General features: G+C 44.2%; 1 non-coding gene across 1 annotated transcript; it reads right to left on the bottom strand.

Annotated features, from left to right (window-relative positions):
• Positions 1-301: 301 nt before the first annotated feature.
• Positions 302-375, bottom strand: Trnar-ucu. Its single transcript has one exon. It is a non-coding gene; the product is annotated as a tRNA-Arg (tRNA).
• Between the last annotated feature and the right edge of the window lie 9,128 nt (positions 376-9,503).

The raw sequence follows: 9,503 nt of genomic DNA on the forward strand, positions 1-9,503 counted from the left end.
TCGTGTAAATAACGGGCAGCTGATCTGAGTACGCTGTGATGGCGCCCGAAAACGACCCAAATGGGTTCCATGGGATTCACATCAGGCGAATGTGGTCGCCGAGATATCAACGTAAGTTCACTATAATGCTCCTCAAACCATTGTAGCACGGTTCTGGCCCCGCAACACGAGCAGTTATACTGCTGAAAGAAGTCACCGCCGTCCGTGAAGACATCAAGTATGCAGGGAAATTAGAATTATATGAATTCCTTCAGCTGCTGACGGGCGTTGATATACATCAACGGAGACAAGTGAAAATGTGTGCCCCGACCGGGACTCGAACCCGGGATCTCCTGCTTAGATGGCAGACGCTCTATCCATCTGAGCCACCGAGGCTACGGAGGATAGTACGACTGCAGGGACTATCTCGCGCACGCCTCCCGCGAGACCCACATTCTCACCATATACAGGGTGTTACAAAAAGATACGGCCAAACTTTCAGGAAACATTCCTCACACACAAAGAAAGAAAAGATGTTATGTGGACATGTGTCCGGAAACGCTTACTTTCCATGTTAGAGCTCATTTTATTACTTCTCTTTAAATCACATTAATCATTCAATGGAAACACACAGCAACAGAACGTACCAGCGTGACTTCAAACACTTTGTTACAGGAAATGTTCAAAATGTCCTCCGTTAGCGAGGATACATGCGTCCACCCTCCGTCGCATGGAATCCCTGATGCGCTGATGCAGCCCTGGAGAATGGCGTATTGTATCACAGCCGTCCACAATACGAGCACGAAGAGTCTCTACATTTGGTACCGGGGTTGCGTAGACAAGAGCTTTCAAATGCCCCATAAATGAAAGTCAAGGGGGTTGAGGTCAGGAGAGCGTGGAGGCCATGGAATTGGCCCGCCTTAACAATCCATCGGTCACCGAATCTGTTGTTGAGAAGGGTACGAACACTTCGACTGAAATGTGCAGGAGCTCCATCATGCATGAACCACATGTTGTGTCGTACTTGTAAAGGCACATGTTCTAGCAGCACAGGTAGAGTATCCCGTATGAAATCATGATAACGTGCTCCATTGAGCGTAGGTGGAAGAACATGGGGCCCAGTCGAGACATCACCAACAGTGCCTGCCCAAACGTTCAAAGAAAACTGTGTTGATGACGTGATTGCACAATTGCGTGCGGATTCTCGTCAGCCCACACATGTTGATTGTGAAAATTTACAATTTGATCACGTTGGAATGAAGCCTCATCCGTAAAGAGAACATTTGCACTGAAATGAGGATTGACACATTGTTGGATGAACCATTCGCAGAAGTGTACCCGTGGAGGCCAATCAGCTGCTGATAGTGCCTGCACACGCTGTACATGGTACGGAAACAATTGGTTCTCCCGTAGCACTCTCCATACAGTGACGTGGTCAATGTTACCTTGTACAGCAGTAACTTCTCTGACGCTGACATTAGTGTTATCGTCAACTGCACGAAGAATTGCCTCGTCCATTGCAGGTGTCCTCGTCGTTCTAGGTCTTCCCCAGTTGCGAGTCATAGGCTGTAATGTTCCGTGCTCCCTAAGACGCCGATCAATTGCTTCCCACGTCTTCCTGTCGGGACACCTTCGTTCTGGAAATCTGTCTCGATACAAACGCACCGCGCCACGGCTATTGCCCCGTGCTAATCCATACATCAAATGGGCATCTGCCAACTCGGCATTTGTAAACATTGCACAGACTGCAAAACTACGTTTGTGATTAACACTAACCTGTTGATGCTACGTACTGATGTGCTTGATGCTATTACTGTAGAGCAATGAGTGGCATGTCAACACAAGCATCGAAGTCAACATTACCTTCCTTCAATTGGGCCAACTGGCGGTGAATCCAGGAAGTACAGTACATACTGGCGAAACTAAAATGATCTCTGACATGGAAATTAAGCGTTCCGGACACATGTCCACATAACATCTTTTCTTTATTTGTGTGTGAGGAATGTTTCCCGAAAGTTTGGCCGTACCTTTTTGTAACACCCTGTATGTCCAAACACTACATTCGTAGTGTCCCTACCCAGTCGAGCGGTCTAAGGCGCTGCAGTCATGGACTGTGCGGCTGGTCCCGGCGGAGGTTCGAGTCTTCCCTCGGGCATGGGTATGTGTGTTTCTCCTTACTATAATTTAGGTTAAGTAGTGTGTAAGCTTAGCAGTAAAGTCCCATAAGATTTCACACCCATTTGAACATTTTGTCCCTACCCAACATACTCATTACTCGTGGAAGACATTCTTACCAAGTCCCTTAAGAGCTCGGGTAATATGTGTGCATACGCACAGAAGAAGAAGGTCATGGCCGGTATTGCCAGAACTATATACTTATATGGATATAGGGATATAGTGTCTGTTCTTTCGGACATGTCCGAAATAACAGTCCCCATACCCATGTAAGTATATAGTTCTAGCAATATACTTATAAGGATATGGTGTCTGTTCTTCTGTGCGGATGCACACATATTCCCCGAACTCTTACAGAAGTCCCGAAAGAACAGACACCATATCCATATAAGTATCAAATATGAAGGGATGCAGGTGGTTCGCAGCTGTCAGCAGGTTTTAGGCTGCTACCCATGCAAGAGCAGGAGAATGTCACTCATAGTATAATACTGCTCCCACCAAACTGCGTTCGTGTCGCGCTGCACGTTTCGAGCCGCCGTTCACCTCGACGACGGCGTTTGTGAAGACGACCATCGACCTAGTGTATCGAAAGTGTGATTCCCTCGAAGAGCCGACACGTTTCCATTGATCGACGGTCGAATCGCGATGGCCCTGTGCCCACTGCAATCGCAGTTGACGATGTCGTTGGCTCAACGTGTGAACACGTAGGGGTGGTGTGCTGCAAAGCTCCGTGTTCAACAATGTACGATGAACGGTGTGCTACGAAACAATTGTGCGTGCACCAGCATAACGCTCTTTCTGCAGATATGTCACAGATCAACATCTATCCTACTGTACAGAGCAGACAAGCCTCCAAACCCCACGTTCTGTGAAGAGTCGTGGACCTCCAACCATTTAGTGCCTAGTGGTAGTTCCATTGTCCTTGTACCTCTATCTGTAGATGCTCACGACAGAAGCACTTGAACATTCGACCAGCTTCGCCGTTTTCGAGATCCTCATTCACAGGGTCTGCGTCAAGGGCGTACCCAGGATCTGAACTAAGGGGGGGGGGGGGGGGGGGGGGAGGGGGGCAGGTCATACTAGTCTCAGGAAACAAGGACTCGAGACAACATACAGCACTTCTTATTAAATAAAACAGTAAACCAGTGAAAAACTGCTTTTAATAAACATTTTAAATACAAGAATGCACTTGTACAATCCGAGAAAACATGCAGAAGTTCTTATTAAATGAAACAGTAAACTAGTGAAAAACTGCTTTCAATAAACATTTTAAATATTAGAATGCACTTATTTAAAAATACAACTTTGGATGCGATGGACATCGAAAGTCCCATACGTACGTCAACATCCCGTGTTGTGGGATCAGAAAAACAAACACTGACACGACTGAGATCTGGTATGCCAAGCTTGGAATGAACTGAATAAATACAAAAAATTAAAATAAATTACTACCAAAAATACTACAGACAAGAAACGCATAAACTTTGGTATATTATCATATTTGAGTTACGTACAAATTTTATCATTTTAATAAAGAAATGATAGCCCCAGTAGTTACAGTATTCAATAAACGATTCTTGATGTAAATTTGCAATAATGACAGTTAACAGGTTTTGAACACCTCTCCTCCGCTCCTCATCCTTCTTGAAGCTCCACTGTTTTCTTCTGAAAGCATGCTTCAAAGCACTGTTTTCGATTATGTCGTAGTAAAAACTCAACTGAAGGGAGATTTTGGGTCTACCTTTATCGATTAACATGTTATGAAAGAAGGAGATGCACTGAATAACAATATCTTGGTGTTCTAAAGGAGTTTTTTTTCTTTGGGAAAATATGCAACTTGCTCGTCAAAAATCCGAACGTGCGTTCCACTAGCACTCTAGCCGCCGATAATTTCTTGGTAAATGATCTTGCTTCGTCACTTAGTAACAATCCAGAAAATGGACTCATTAAATTACGCAAGTGAGCAAGGGCTTCAGGCAGCCCTAATGGGGCTTTTACTGAAGTGCCCGGTAGTTTTTTCGGTGATGGCCAGTTTTGTGAAACGTTCTAAAAATTATTTTATAAATCACTTGCACTAAATGTCTCGCCATCTACTGCTTGTCATAACCTGCACGTCAACTGCTATTAATCTACAGTTAGCGTCAGCTGTAGCTAAAAAATTAATAGTTTAGGAGCAAAAAAGTATTTTACATTTAAATATGGTAGGAGAAACGATGTTGTTCGTTATAAACTTCACATAGTCATGATCCCTTACTGCCTACAAGCGAATACGCTGTTCCTTGGCGACGTAACATGCCTGCGAATAGCAGAGCGGATTGCTTATCGCTAAATTTATCATTTCTATAAACTTCCCTGCCGACAGTAACGTGCCGAAGACGAAAAAATTACTCCCGGATCTGCGCGAACGATTTCGAATATCTTCTGGGGGGAGGGGGGGGGGCAGCTCTCCACCCCCCCACCCCCCCCCTGGCCCTCGCTGGGTACGCCCATGGTCTGCGTAATAATAACCTGCCCTTTATCAAAGTCGCTTACCTCAATGTATTTCCCCATTTGCAGCCCACATGTCCGCAAGGGTCATTCCCCATCCGTGACTGCCCTGCTTACATACTTTAGTTACCGCAACGCCACCAGACAGCATCCAACGTCGGAGTGGGCAGAGGTCACAATGTTTTGGCTTATCAGTGTAATTACAAAGGCATTGTTAAAGCGGTATTACAAAGCTCGAAAACATTTATCAAATTTACAAATTAACTCACATTTATGGACCACGACATACTCAGAATTACCATAGCGAATAGGGCAGCCACCTTTCGCGATCTTGGATGGTACACAGGAAGAAAAAACGTTGGTACCCTTCTGTGTCAGTCCGAAGTTATCCAGTTTTATCGTCGTATTCTTTACGAGGGACGTGCGTTGGAGGAAGTGCTTTGTTTCTTGACTCCTTTTCGATAGTGAGTTCTCGAAAGTTTGTAGGTAAGGCTACTCGCGAAGCGCAACATCTTTCAAGTGAAGTCTTCCACTACAGGTTGTTGAGCATTTCGCTGACCTAACAAAGTCGCAGCGAATCAACTTCTGCGTTCTCTTCTGTCAATGCTACGGAAACCAACCTAGCAAGGGTCCCAGACGGGCAAACAATACTCAAAAATTGCTGGAGCGAGTATATCGGAAGCAATCTCTTCCATGAGTGTATTACACTTCATTCTGCTTCTTCTAATCAACCTCAGTCTGCCATCTGCCTTCTCTACGATCAAATTTATTCATTTAATTTGCACCTTAAACCACTCTGGGTTGATTTCCTAGATGCGAGAAGGTCGTGACTGATATCCTGTCTCGCAGTCCCATCTTTTCGTCCCTTCACTAGCGCTGCATTACATTTGCTTACGTTGAGGGTCAGCTGTCAATCTGTGAACTATACGAGGGTCGCTTGAAAAGTCCGTGCAAAAATAAAAACTACTTACGTGTTTGGGGTAAACCTTTTTTATTTTTCAACATAGTCTCCCTTTAGACTTATACACTTTGTCCAACGCTGTTCTAATTTGTTGATCCCTTCCGAATAATACGAATTGTCCAAGTCTGCAAAACAGCTATTAGTTGCTACAATCACCTCCTCGTTTGAATTCAATTTTTGTCCCGCCACCCATTTCTTCAAATTGGGGAACAAATATAAGTCCGAGGGAGCCAAGGATGTGAAACGAGTTGGAATCCTATTTCCATTAATTTTGCAACCACAGCTGCTGAGGAGTGAGCTGGTGCATTTTCGTGATGGAAAAGGACTTTTTTGCGGTCCAATCGTCGGCATTTTTCATGCAGCTCGGTTTTCAAACGGTCCAATAACGATGAATAATATCCACCTATAATAGTTTTACCCTTTTCCAGATAGTCGATGAGGATTATCCCTTGCGAATCCCAAAAGACAGTCGCCATAACCTTTTCGGCCCAAGGAATGGTCTTCACCTTTTTTGGTGCAGATTCTTCCTTGGTAACCCATTGTTTAGATTGTTCTTTCGTCTCAGGAGTATAGTAATGCATCCATGTTTCATCCACAGAGACGAAATGACGCTTAAAGTCCTGCTGATTCTTCCTGAACAGCTGCAAACCATCCTCGCAACACTTCACACGATTCCGCTTTTGGTCAAGCGTGAGCAATCGCAGAACCAATCTTGCGGAAAGCTTTCTCATGTCCAAATGCTTATGCAAAATATTATGTATCCATTCACTCAAGATTCCCACAGCACTAGCAATCTCACGCCCCTTAACTCTTGACATCCATCACCGTATCATGGATTTTATAAAGGATTTCTGGAGTCGTAACCTCCACAGGGCGTCCAGAACGTTCAGAATCACTTATGCCCATATGGCCACTCCGTAAATTTTGAAACCACTTATAAATTGTTCTAATCGAAGATGCAGAGTCACCATAATGTTTATCAAGCTTCTCTTTAGTCTCCTGAGGCGTTTAGTCTTTCATAAAGTAACGTTTAATCACTACACGAAATTCTTTTTCGTCCATTTTTTGATTGATTTACACGAATGCCAAACACAAAGAAATAGACCAATATGGATGAAACTTGGTGTGCGGTCTTTCCAAAGATGCTACTAACTAAACATGACCTCGATACGCGCCGGTGGTGCCATCTCTCACACTTTGCACGGACTTTTCAAACGCCGCTCGTACTCTATTCATCACAACAATAAACCTGATGTAAACATTACTCCATGTATTCTTCCGCGTTTGCTTGAATCTCATTGGATTTCGTCTCACGTGGAGCGGAAGCCATGTTGTGACCAGTACAGTCAAGTACGATCACAAAGATAAGTTTTACGCTGTATTACACGCACACACAGGCTATTGAGCGATAATGTGCGGGACAACGGCTTTACCGGCGCATTGAACTTGGGCAACACTGGCCAACCAGCAATCCAATAAACCTGCAATGATGTGAGCAGTTGCAGTTCAGACATAAAAAGGGACGGGCAAAGAAACGATATAGTTTCGAATGTCATTTAATTTTTAAACAGAATGAAATAACATTCGGCAAAACTCCAGCACTACCGCTTCCTTTTTAGGCGACCTGACGGAAAGCATAAAATGCTCTCGTTCTCAGCTGAAATAGTATTCTAATTACAAACAAGAGTGGTGAAAATTTGTAATTTAAACACGGGGTAATTTTTCTGAGCGACTAATGTGTGATGCAAAAGCGTACTGCAGGGATTTCACCGCACTATTGAATACTGAAGCCAGTATAAATGGAAATGTCGTGTGGCTAGGGCCTCCCGTCGGGTAGACCGTTCGCCTGGTGCAGGTCTTTCGATTTGACGCCACTTCGGCGACCTGCGCGTCGATGGGGATGAAATGATGATGATTAGGACAACACAACACCCAGTCCCTGAGCGGAGAAAATTTCCGACCCAGCCGGGAATCGAACCCGGGCCCTTGGGATTGACAGTCCGTCACGCTGACCACTCAGCTACCAGGGCGGACACTGAAGGCAGTGAAAGTATTAATTACAATCAGGTGTCTGGTAAACTCTCAGCTCCTTCCTCATCCAAATCCGAAAATTACATTTCAGTACTGGAACTGTCATCTGCCACGTTTATAACGAGTCGATAAACAATAGAATCCACGAAGCCATCCAGGTGCCGCATTTTCTCCTCTTCTTTTATGACGTTTCATTCTACATCCCGGCCAACGTTCGGCAGTAAGATGTGAAAAAGCTGCGTGCGTCAGTTCCAGCAGGTCTGGCAGCTTAACAGTATTGTTATTTCTCGAGCCAAATCCCTTAACTTGGCTCCTGATCGATTCTGTTGGGTTCACATTAAAATGAAGCATTTGTATGGTGTGCTCGATTCTGTGAAAACGATTTTTTTTCATGTTTCTACGACACATATCGATACTTATCTACAATTGTAGTATAAAACAATGGACATAGCCCAAATAAAGAGTATTAGTTTTCTTATTTTTGCATTAAAAATAAATGTCATGTTTTATTAATATAAGCAACCTTTATTAAGTCTTTCATAAAATATCGATAATTGAGAATTTATTTTTGAAATGAAAACAGGAATTTCGAGTGCAATATGTAATTGAAAGCAAGAAGACGTGCATTATTCATAAAAAATGACGATTAATTTTACAATTACGAGAGGTAGGTAATTCAAAATGAACGATAAAAAACTTCACTCTGCGAGACTTGAACCAGCTCCTACACTACCGATTCCGCTGTACACGAATGTGTAACTTCGTTGCAACTGTATGTAATATAGTCCCTCGGAAAACTTCAAAGCCAATTAATTACCTCTGTAAATTTATGACAAACATTAAGAAAAACCTATTTCTCGGCACTTTTTAACCCTGTTCCACACGCGTGTTTCACTACGGAGCATGAAGCAGCCTCACCATTTTGGTACTGCGTATTAACAGCGCCGACAATCAAGAGAACAACAGTACAGAGGCTGTGACTATGCACGATTTTTGAAATAAAAACTACATAACTAAAGCGTGGTTAAGAAAAACTTTGATGGATGGCTCCTAATACATTTTAATGTCTTAAAGCTTCATTTTACGTTACTTAGTAATAATATATCGGGTGATCAAAAAGTCAGTATAAATTTGAAAACTTAATAAACCACGGAATAATGTAGATAGAGAGATAAAAATTGACACACATGCTTGGAATGACATGGGGTTTTATTAGAACAAAAAAAAAAAGTTCACAAAGTGTCCGACAGATGGCGCTGGACAGCAAAACGCCAGTGACTGCGCATGACAATCGTGTATAAAAGGAGCTTTAATGAGAGAGAGAATCTCCTTGACCTCATTGGCAGTGACCATGCTCCTGTTCTCCTCACTATCTCTAATGGTCGCCATCCCCGCAACGCTCCTCGCCCTGACGTCCCTCCTAAACTTGTCCATGATTACTCCCGTGCCAAATGGAATGCCTACCGGGACTCCATTCACACCCAGGTTGACGGCCACGACCTTACCCTCCAATCTCCTGATGACATCTCCCGCACTGCTGCCTTCCTGCACCACTACCTTGTCTGACGCCGTCGCCACCTATATCCCCACCAAAGCCATCCACCCTCACCGCCCCGCCCCGCCTCCACAGGCCGTCCTTCTCCTTCGAGAGCCCCGCCGCCTCTACCGCTCTTTTCTCCACGCTCGTGACCGGGATACACTTACCCGCCACCGGCAATTACAACGACACATCCGCAACCTGCTTACTGCAAAGAAACGCCGTGCCTGGCGCCAGACATGTACACAACTCAACACCACGCTCCCTATAAACTCTTCCAAGTATTGGTCTGCTTTCCACCGCCTTACTGGGAACCGCCCCACCCCGCAGTAC

The sequence above is a fragment of the Schistocerca piceifrons genome, chromosome 3, assembly GCF_021461385.2.
Source record: "Schistocerca piceifrons isolate TAMUIC-IGC-003096 chromosome 3, iqSchPice1.1, whole genome shotgun sequence".
NCBI classification, from domain to species: domain Eukaryota; kingdom Metazoa; phylum Arthropoda; class Insecta; order Orthoptera; family Acrididae; genus Schistocerca; species Schistocerca piceifrons.